The sequence below is a fragment of the Ictidomys tridecemlineatus genome, chromosome 1 (assembly GCF_052094955.1).
Source record: "Ictidomys tridecemlineatus isolate mIctTri1 chromosome 1, mIctTri1.hap1, whole genome shotgun sequence".
In the NCBI taxonomy this organism is placed as follows: domain Eukaryota; kingdom Metazoa; phylum Chordata; class Mammalia; order Rodentia; family Sciuridae; genus Ictidomys; species Ictidomys tridecemlineatus.
The window spans coordinates 90,038,816-90,050,282 of NC_135477.1; the positions used below are offsets into that span (position 1 = coordinate 90,038,816).

General features: G+C 44.4%; 1 pseudogene; it reads left to right on the plus strand.

Moving 5' to 3' along the window:
• The first annotated feature begins 1,082 nt into the window (after positions 1-1,082).
• On the plus strand, positions 1,083-2,167 carry LOC101956280 (centromere protein O-like; annotated as a pseudogene).
• The last annotated feature ends 9,300 nt before the right edge of the window (positions 2,168-11,467 follow it).

Genomic DNA, 11,467 nt, shown 5'->3' on the forward strand with positions numbered 1-11,467 from the left:
CCAGTCAGCATGGCAGCTATTATGAAGAAAAACAACATAAGGGTTGGCAAGGATGTGGAGAAAAGGGCACACTCTTACACTGCTGGTGGGACTGCAAATTGGTACAGCCAATATGGAAAGCAGTATGGAGATTTCTTTGAAAATTGGGAATGGAACCACCATTTGACCCATATCCCTCTCCTTGGTCTATACCCAAAGGACTTAAAAACAGCATACTACAGGGACACAGTCATATCAATGTTTTTAACAGCACAATTCACAATAGCTAAACTGTGGAATCAACCTAGATGCCCTTCAGTAGATGAATGGATTAAAAAATGTGGCATATATACCCAATGGAATGTTACTCAGCAATGAAAGAGAATAAAATCATGGCATTTGCAGGTAAATGGATGCAGCCGGAGAAGACAATGCTAAGTGAAGTTAGCCAATCCCCAAAACCCAAATTCTAAATGTTTTCTTTGAAATAAGGAGGCTGATTCATAGTGGGATAGGGAGGGAGAGCATGGGAGGAATAGACTAACTCTAGATAGGGCAGAGGGGTTGGAGGGAAGGGAGGGGACATGGGTTTATTAATGATGGTGGAATGTGAGGATCATTAATACCCAAAGTACAGATATGAAGACGTGAATTGGTGTGAATATACTGTGTATACAACCAGAGATATGAAAACTTGTGCTCTAAATGTGTAATAAGAATTGTAATCACTTTACGCATGCACCCAACTCACGAAGGTAAGCTGCCGTGAGCAGGTGAAGATATATCGCTATGGTAGCTGCATGACAAGCCTGCGCTACCAGTGCCGCCCCCCTCCACCAGCCAGGAGAACAGAGCCTGCCATAGATATTTTCCAAGCACCAAGTATTGTACCAGGATCTGCAGCTCCGCCCCAGAGGACACCATCTTCCTAACAACCTTAGCAGCCAGGACTGTTCCCTGGTGCATCCTGGGATCAGCGAGGAGCCCTGAGCGCCGCCATGTTTTTGTTCAGAAGGAGCGCAAAGCACGCTGGGACTGACGCTGATGTTTGAAGGCGGGGATGGCGGGAATTCTCTTCCCAGACTTGGGTGAAGAAGAGAGGAAGGTGAATGGAAGGCCTGTGGACCCCCTGGCAGGACTTCATTAGACTTGACTGGACAACTTCATAGGAAGACAGGAATTTGAGGAGGAGATGGAGTGCACACACACTTTTATGTCAAGACGGTGTGTCCACAGGAGGTGTTTTAGCTCACTTGGAAAGATTAGAGGCTCAGGCGAGCAAATCCCACAAAGGATCTGAAGAACTGCAGAGAGCTCAAGCAGAGGAAAGTGCTCTTGAAACCAAGATTCACCAACTGAGGCACATTCAAGATAAACTAAGGGCTGAAGGGAAGCAAAGGCAAGTCAGAGTTGAAGCATCTTCTGCCAACATACAACCTGACCAAACAGTAGAGATCAGTGAGCAAGATGTTTTGGAAAGAAACCAGGAAACCATGAAAGCCATTCTGCAAGCATATCATTTTACAGGGCTCAGTGGAAAAGTGACCAGCCATGGAGCCTGTGTCTGTATCAGCACTGCTTTTGAGGGAAACTTACTGGATTCCTATTTTGTGGACCTTGTCATACAGAAGCCACTCTGAATCCCTCATCATTCCATCCCAGTATTCATTCCTTTAGAAAAAATTGCTGCAAAATACTCACAGACTGATATTCAGCAGTTCCTGTTCAGTCTGTGTGAATACCTAAACGCTTACTCTGGGAGGAAGTACCAGGCAGATCAACTTCAGGCATTTTTCTGTTCATTTATTTTTCTGAAATTTAATGAATAGGCCCTGATTTGGTAGACAACTTTGAGGCATCACAACTGCCCGTGGAGCAGCAATCCTCCCTCATACACTCGCTTTGTTCCTCGCATTACTACGCAGCCCTTCTGACTGGGCCCTTGCAGAGAAACTCTGTGAAACTTGCGGTCATTTACTTATAAAGTGGATCTAGGGGATCAGTCCTTCCCATTTTGTGCCAGATTGCTATATAAGGACCTCACAAGAATACTTCCAACTATGTCACTGTTACATATCAAGGAGTGGAAGCATTGTCCACTTCATGGGAAAAGCAAAGAGCATCTCATGAAACTTTATTCTGTACGAAGCCACTGCATCAAGTGTTTGCTTCATTTTCAAGAGGGTGAGAAAAAACTGGATTTGAGTCTGACCTAAAATATTGTTTCCATTGGGAACACATCTGAAGTGTGGTCCTAGAACTGAAAACTGAAAGGCTCTCAGGCCTTGCTTGGGGACCATCCTTGCTTAAGAATAGGCACCTGCTTCTTCATCAGAATGACAAGGAACACGTTTGAGTCCCATAGGCACTGGAATTCTTGGACAGTTCTCCATGATTAATCACTTGTTATGCTCAGGATCATCTCTTCTTCTATTAATTGATTTAATCATATATTTTAGCCTCAAATAAGACCTTTTTGTGGGGTAATAGGACATATTTTGTGAAAGACTAATCTTTTGTGGGAGCTTCAAGTAATTTTGCCCTCATTTTCCTAAGACTTTGAAAAGAAAGTTCTTAGGACACTCTAGATATGGAGTATATCATAAAGTTAAGACGGGAAGTGTGTTTAATCTTTGATTTGGAACAGTAGCCACTGTTTTATAAGGAATGTGATGTGCCAGAGTACTAGAGATAAAATAATTGGGGTTTCTTGTCTAATATTTTGTTTCCTAAAGCATTTTAGTAGAGAGCTGAATGCATAGTCACTGTGGAAAAAAAAAAACTGTTGGAAATCTTGTAAATGGAAATGGACCCTCCTTTTTCACGTCTTCCTTCCCTCTCCTAGAAATTCCAGGTCCCGGCTGCACAGTCTCACTCTCCATCTCCAGGACCTTTCAGTGTGTTGTTTCTCCCTGTGACCGTGGGCCTCTGATTTGCTGGTACTTACTTTTCCCTGGCTTAGGACAAGTCAACAGCTATGGAAACCTGAGTCTGGCTGATCAGGGTCTCCCATCTCAATTCTTATCCTTCCTTTGCCAAGTTACAGATAGTAGGTGTTACTTCCTGAGGCCCAGAGCTATATTCAGGCTTCACTCTGAAATGGCCACTTTCTAGACCTCATTAACGTGAGATACCTCTGTGTGTTTAAGAATAAAAGAGGGGCTCGGGTTGTGGCTCCGTGGCAGAGCACTTGCCTAGCTCTTGTGAGGCACTGGGTTCAATCCTCAGCACCACATAAAAATAAACAAAGGTATTGTGTTCATCTACAACTAAAAATTATTTTAAAAAAGAATTGTAATGCATTCCACTGTCATGTATAAATAAAAAAAAAATAGCCCTCCCCCACACAAATCTCCATTCCCGTTGATTTCTCAGGGATTCTGTCCTAAAACAGGCTTTGGGGCTTAGCAACTTACTTTGACAGTTTGCTCATTGGCAATGAGGTGAAAATTGTACTTAGCTGGCAGGCTGGTTGTAGGGATAAGAGGTATTTGAAGTGCCTAGAACAATGCTTAATTAATAGTAAAAACTGGTGGCTACTCTTGTGAGAATCATAATTCTACCTTCTTAAACCCAAAAGATGATTAGAACAGGAGCCATCAGGTGCTCAGGAGAGCGACTGTTCTCTCCTGAATGCCTGGATTACATTCAGCTGCTTCTTTGATGGGCTGTGACAGTACCCTCTGTTTCTCCAGTCATAATTTTATGTTACCCTCCCCTATACTATAATTGCATATTTAATTTTCTCCCACCCTGTTTTCTGCAAGTTCTGTGACTGTCTCATTTGTAGTCAGATCTCCAGGGACTAGCATGAAGTACACATTCCATAAATACTGAATTGAATGAATTGACATCTATTCAAGTTATAGAGTAAGGCCTGGGTTAGCTTGGCTTAGCTCTGGAATGACAGACCTAAGCGACCTTTATGAGGAATTTGAGCCTAATCTGTGACGCCCTAAGAAGACTCTCCATCTACCAATCTACCTATCTAACTATCAATTCAAAACTTAATTCTAGAAAACTATTCTGTGCCAAGCACTGGAAATACATTAGTGAACAAACTCTTATAGTCAAGGGATATGATAAACAATGAAGAATCAGCAAAATACTTTAAAAGCCACAAAATCTGCTATGGAGAGGAAAGGGTATGTGGGAGTTGTCATTTGGATAGCAATCAGGGACTCATCTGAGAACAGGACATTTAAGATGAGAAATGAAAAAAGAAGTAGAAGCCAGTTATGGGAAAGGTAGAAAATGGATTCGGAAAGAGGTCAACGTGTTGAGGAAAGGAGAAAAAACCCACTTAAGTGGAGCCGAGGGAGGTGGAGGCTGAGCTGGAGAGGGTGGAGCAGGTCATGCGGAACTGTAGACATTTCATGCAGAATAGGATGATGTAAGAGTCTCATTCTTGGCACCATCTAAGAGATGAATGGGCGGGGAATAAGTAGAAGGGTGGGGCGAACTAGTCAAAAGTTGTCACAAGAAACAGCAACAGTGAGATGGAGAAAGGCAAATCCTTTCCATCTATATTTTGAAGGGAGACATGAACAGGACATAGTAAAGTGGGAGGCAAGGGAAAAGAAGAATCAAGAATGGCCCTTAGCTGCGTGCAGTGACACATGCCTGTAATTCCAGCTGCTCAGGAGGCTGAGGCAGGAGGATCACGAGTTCAAAGCCAGTCTCAGCAAAAGTGAAGCACTAAGCAACTCAATGAGACATTGTCTCTAAATAAAATGCAAAATAGGGCTGGGGATGTGGCTCAGTGGTCACATGCCTTTGAGTTCAGTCCCCTGTACCAAATAAAAAACAAAACAAAAAACAGAATGGCCCTTAGCTGGGTGCAGTGATGCATGCCTGTAACCCCAGTGGCTTGGGAGGCTGAGGCAGGAGGAAGCCAGCCTCAGCCACTTGGCAAGGCCCTAAGCAACTTAGAGAGTTCTTCCCACAAAATAAAAAATTAAAAAGGCTAGGGATGTGATTCAGTGGTAAAGTGCCCTGGGGTTCAGTCTTTGGTATCAGAGAAAAAAAACAATAAGGATGGTCATGTGGTTTAGGGTTTGATCCACTGAACAAATGGTGATGCCAAATAATAGGTAAGACTGAGAGAAGAGAGAAGGATTTGGGGAAAGAAGCAAGAGTCCCTTGTTTTGGAAATGCTCCATTTTGGAAAACTGAGAGCAGGCAATGGGACAGCTAGCTAAAATCAGTCATCTCCCTTCCTGGGCTTGCCTGGGGTGTGAACAGAGCCCAGACTCTGTTGAGATTTCCTAAAGTTCTTGGGGACTCAGAAAACCATGGGAAGGAAGGGCCTGCAGTACTGGGGGGAGATTAAGTAACAGGAGAACAGAGCATAAAGCAGCACTGTATCCAACAGAGAGCCACACTCTATGTTCTTGGAAACCAAAGCGCAGGAGAGGGAGTGTCTGAACCTAATGACCAGAAGGAGAGGTGTTACCCAATCAGGAAGACAGCTCAAGGCCAGCTCTCAGCACGTTGCCCTCAATTCCATGAAGAAGGGTCCCTCTTCCCACACGCCCCTGGAATGGAAACCAGGTTTGAAAGCAAGCATGGCCCTGCCAGCTGGGTACCATTCAGACATCTGCAGACAATCAGCAGAGCAGCCTTCTCGTGCATTTGGTCCTGTTCACAACTGGCATCATGCTAAGAAAAGTAAATTCTTTTAGTGACCACTGGACTGTTAAATCCACAAAGTATGCTTTGCAGCTTGCAGGGCCTCTGAGGACCTGGGATGGGTGAGAAAGGTGGTCTGGAACACTGTTCTCTTGCTTAAGTTTTGGGAGATGTGGAGCATTGAGCCCACCAGCCACTCTTTCTGGCCAAAGACAGGACCAACTGAAATCCTAATGCCCTTTAGCTATGAGCATCACAGAAATCCTGACACTGGTCAGCCTGACTCAGAGAACTCCCATTCCGTTGCCCTTGGGCCTCTCTTGTGCCACTTTTTTGGCCAGTCTTCAGTGCAGCTCAAGCACACTTTCTGTACTGGGAATGAGTGAAATTGTCTAACCACCTTCACTGTTCTGTGCTGGTGAATTTGCCTATCTAAGATTGCCACTGCTATTTCCCCTTTGTGATGGGGCTGTTCCTCTTAGCCAGGAAAGATTTAATATACAGTAGCCAGATGACACATAAAAACAGAACTCTGATCCACACCTGCAGTGACCTGCCCAGGAAACCAACCCTTTATCTACAATAAACAGCCCAGGAAGCCAGACTGCTCTAAGTCAAACCTTGGAGCTAGTTTGCACTTTCTAGTGACAGTCCAAGAAGCTCAACAGTCCCTTCTGGAACATCCACTTATATGGGCTTGATTAATAACTGATGGCTTTCCTAACTTTTGTCCCTGCTTCCAAATTAGGACCAACAAGAGAAAGTCAAATATACATCTTAAACTAACCACGCAAGATGCCCACTTCAATTTGACCTATCTACAGCATCCCCATTCCAAAAGGTTCCAATCATGCCTGAAATCTGACCTTTTCCCCTCTCTAACTCTCTCTTTCTCCTCTCCTTGCTTTTGAGTCTGTACCCAAATATCCATGATGTTGGATGATTCCCTCACTATTGCCAATTCTGAATAAATACCTTTTTCTGCATTTATTTGGTTGGTCTTCATTTATTTCCACAGTCACATATTGACATTTCCTTTGTGAATTTTCCAAAGTAATTAATAGTGAGTTTGGCAGCCATATTGAGCCCTTGTGTAATACTTAGTACAAGTTAAGCTGCTATAATAAAGAGATCTCAAAGTACTACGGTCCAAAGATAAAAGAAGTTCAATTCTCTCCTATATGTGTCTTCAGGGAGAGGGCAGTTGAGGGTGGAAAAGCAATTCTGCTCTTTGGGGCTGCTTAGGATTCCAAATCCCCTTTCTTTGTTCCTCTACTCTTCCCTGGGACATTGACCTGGCCCTCTCAATGGAAACTGGCTCACCCCCACCATATCTGTGTTCTGGCCACAAGAAGGAGGAATGACAGACGAAGGAGGTAAGAGGCTTCCCTTTCCAGGATGTGATCTGGAAGTTGCATGTATCATTTTCTCTTACAACTGGCCAGAACTTAGCCACATGGCCTCACCCAGCTGTCAAGGGGGCTGGGAAATGTCATCTCTCCAGGTGCCTAGCCAGTGAATATTTGAGGGCAATTGACAGCCACACCCACATTATGCTGAGTACCAAGAGATAAAGATATACATTGCCTTTGCCCTTGTAAATTAACAATCAGAGATTAGCTCTGACTCCTGTGCAGGGGGAGATCTTCTAGCCAGGCTTTTAAGACCTACCATGCTCTGGCTTTTACCTCTTTTTCCAAAAGTCCCGCCTCCTCTGCTCCAGCCTGCTCCTGCCAAATAGAACCCTGCTGTTCCTGCCAGTCTGCTCCTCACCCAGGGTGTTAGGGATAAGAGCTGTCTCCAGATTCAAATTATTTCCTTTCAACATTTATTCAATCAAGTTATTTAAAGAGTTTGAAAATCCTGCCCTTCGATACAGGTGATGGGAGGGAGAGGGCAGCACCCACACACCATTTCCCCACCACAGCTTGGCTGCTGTGTTGTGTTAACTCCTATCTGTCCTCTCTTTTGCCCAGCTGTGAATTTAGTTGGGGACCCAATCTGTCTTCTGCGGCATCATATTCTCAGCACCTATCCACCCCAAATGCACAGAGATGGCATTGATAAGTCTAAGTGGCCGTAGGCCTGATTTCTTACGTGTCCTCATCAGAGGCAACCTCTCCATTGAACATGAACTACCCTCACCTGGCCCAACAGTTCCCCTGGTGACAGCCCCCAAGAGCTCAGGCAGCACCTGGAGGAAGGCTGGGGAGTATGAAAGTCATGCCGTCCAATCTACGTGAGCCAACTCCAACACCATAGTCTCCAAGAAGCTCCTAGACAGGAGCGCAGACAGTGTTCTGTCTTGTGGAAAGTGGGCAGCTCTTAGGCCCATGAAGACTGGCCACTGGCATGAGACTTCCATCTGCTAGTCTGTCCCCTGGAACAGTGTGTTCTGTAGCTCATGTTGACCTGGCATAGATTAATCCCATCTCCATAAATTCCAGTCCAGGGATTCAATGGGCTGTGCTCTCATCCTACCACCACACAACCTTGGGCCGGGTCATCTCAGATATAGAGGTGACCGGGGACTTAGAATCTCTTCAAATCAATGAGTGTTCAACGTCTCTTTTGAGAAGGGGCAGGTCTGCAGGTCTGCAGGGGGGGGCATGAAGCATACTGCTGTGGCATTCACCCCTCTGTTGTCCTAAGTAGTTCGGTTCTGATCTCAACTTGCATCCTCTTTTCAGACAAAACCCCCACGAACTCTTACCTGAAAATACCCCCCTTACTCTTAAGCAGTTTATCAAATGATTCCTTTCAGTTCTCTTCCTGAAAATGGTTCTGGTAAGTACTATTTTCTCCTTCCCATTTCACCTCCAGAAATGTTTTAGCATTCCTTATAGATTGCTACCAAGCCCCCTAACCCAGATCTCAGACAGCTCAATACCTACAATTGCTGACCCACCCTGGCCCCAGTCCCAGCCCCAGTCCCAGCCCCAGCCCCAGCCAATGACGCCTGTCTCCCCTACTCCCAAAGCTTGGCTTTGCAAATGTCTTCACACATCCTGTGCCACCTTGGAATATTGATAGGAAAACTGAGCGTTACCTGCATTTCATGCCTCCTGGCCTCCAAAGAAGCAAATTCGGGTTTTAAAATAAGACAAACTGGGCCTGAGTAGGAGTGGGCAGACTGCCAAGTACAATCTTTTAATTCAATTCAAGGTTGCTGTGAAAGAGAGGGTGGAAAAAAAGACTCAAACTGTTTCCTTTTTTTTTTTTTTTTGTGGTGCTGGGGATTGAACCCAGAGCCTTGGACATGTGAGGCAAGCACTCTACCAACTGAGCTATATCCCCAGCCCTGTTTCCATTTTTAATAAAGTGAACATCTGATGTTGATTCTGAAGAAGAAGGAGGAGAAGAAAGAGGAGGAGGAGATAGAGGAGGAGGAGGAGGAGGAAAAAAAGAAGAAGAGAGCAGGAAGAGGAAGAAGAATAAAAAGAGGGAGAAAAGGATGGTGTGTGGAGAGAAGAAGTGGAAAAGAGATGATTTTTTCTTCATGATTTTAACACCCCCAATTCTGTTGCATTGAATCTGATTTGTGCTGGGGTGGAGACTTTTGCTGATTCGAATGGGTCCCCAGCTGCTCACTGGCTACAAACCCAGGTGCACCTCATTGCTTTACACGGTTGCAGAAAATCCACAGGCTGCCAGTGGCTGTACCTTGAAGGAATTTTCTTCAGCCTTATCTATTTAGTCTGAGTAATTTGGGGTGGAGGGGAGAGTTATTTAGTGGTTTCTTTACATTTAAATAATAACATTGTTCACATTTCAACACCTGCAAATACCTGAGAGAGTCCCAATCTATTCCAATTATCTCACCATTAACATTCCCAGCTTCCACATCTGCTAATAAGAATGAGAGCTGTGGGTTGAGATGATCCCTTAAGAAGTTAAATTATTTTGTGTGTGCAGTCACCATCCTGGGATTATCACTCCACTCCACTGACAAAACAGAGGCATCAAGATGATGAACAGACGTTGTGCACTTTGCCACTACAGGAAGTAAATTTGGCTTCTCCCTCTCTCTAAACAGGTTATACATTCTTTAAAACCCAAATTTAAAAGCCAAGGACCAAGATGGTGCAGGATTTGTTAACGACTTAACATATTTGGTGTAAGTACTGCTCTATGAATCACTGTGCTTGTAGGAGCAGGAAGAAGGGGGAGATGGGTAAGAGAAAATTGGGGAGTAGGTGGGAGAAAAAGGAATGTGTGGGCTGTTTTAGACTGTTTCAGGCAAGCACCTGGGATGAGGCGCACCTCAAACCCATGCTGATGGTGCGTGGTGGTGAGTAGATTTAGCATTTCCATGTGCCCACCCCATCCACCCCTCCCACACCACACAGAGATGTCAGCCTGCCTTTGGGGCGGGGGAGTTCGCTGTCTCCTGGTTCTTCCAGGAGCCCATGTAATTACATACCTTTCAACACTAGTCCTGCAGGGAGATGCACCTAGCACAAAGGGAAGGCAGGAGTAAGTGACTCATTTGCAATGAAAGTTCCACAAGTATATGAGATTTTTTTTTTTAAAGAGAGAGTGAGAGAGGAGGGGGGGGGGAGAGAGAGAGAGAGAGAGAGAGAGAGAGAGAGAGAGAGAGAGAGAGAGAGAGAGAGAGAATTTTTAATATTTTATTTTTTAGTTCTCGGCGGACACAACATCTTTGTTGGTATGTGGTGCTGAGGATCGAACCCGAGCCGCACGCATGCCAGGCGAGCACGCTACCACTTGAGCCACATCCCCAGCCCAAGTATATGAGATCTTTTAAAAAGAAAAGAAAAGAAAAGAAATTGTTAGAGACTTATTGATTAATGGGTGGATTGGTAGATATGGACAGCTGTATGATGGTATAAGATTTCTAACTAAGTTTGGAAGAAAAACTGTTACACTGGAATTGTGTTTTTATCACTCGTTTGGGATGAACAAGTCCTGTTTAATAATGCTATGATGGAAGATAGGGGATTGGGGCTTTGATTTTTAGTTAATCTGTTATTTGGCAAGATTAAAAGTTAACTACCCCATGTAGGTTACACACACACACACACACACACACACACACACCTTATTTAAATTTTGCAGACTGGATTTGAGAAACACCTGGCCTCAAGCTCCATTTCTCAATGGGCCTAATGAGCTGGAGCCCCCCAGAGGTCTGCTTGGAGGAGGTACCACACCCTGCCTTCTATCTTTGTCTTTGGTGAGGACAGCCATTTGGCATTTTTAAAAACAGAATTTATACAAAGACTTGCTGAGCTCCAAGATAGTAGGTGGACCTTAACTTCTAAGCCCCAGGGAAATGCTTCTGCTGCACACACAAAGCGAGAAAGGTGAGAATTTTGCAATTTCCCTTTCTTGCCTAATGATGGTGAGGCCAAATTCACTGAAGGGAGATTGCTTTTGTATCTGAGTTCCCTCGTGGGCTACCTAAACTGTCTTAAAACTTAACTAGATAATTGCCCATTCAATATATCATGTTGCCTATACCTCCTTTGTCATATGATTTGTCACAATAATAACTACTTTAACAAACAACCACAAAACCTCAGTGGACACACAATAAGCATTTACTTTGCTCATGAATCAGTCTCTAAACGGGTGACTTAGACTGAACTTTGACCAATGAGTCAGCTGTCCTGTTCTTGGGCCTTCCTCTTGGAGGCTAGTTTGACATATCATGAATGCTGAGGGACAGGCGGGGAAGTGGAAAGGCACACGTACTTTTTCCAACCTCTGCTCATCTAATATTTGCTAATACTCCATTAGCTAAAGCAGGCCACATAACCTGGTTCAGAATCAGAGAGAAGGTGTTGCCAAGTTACCTGGCAAGAACTGAGAACACAGGAAGCAGTGAAGAATT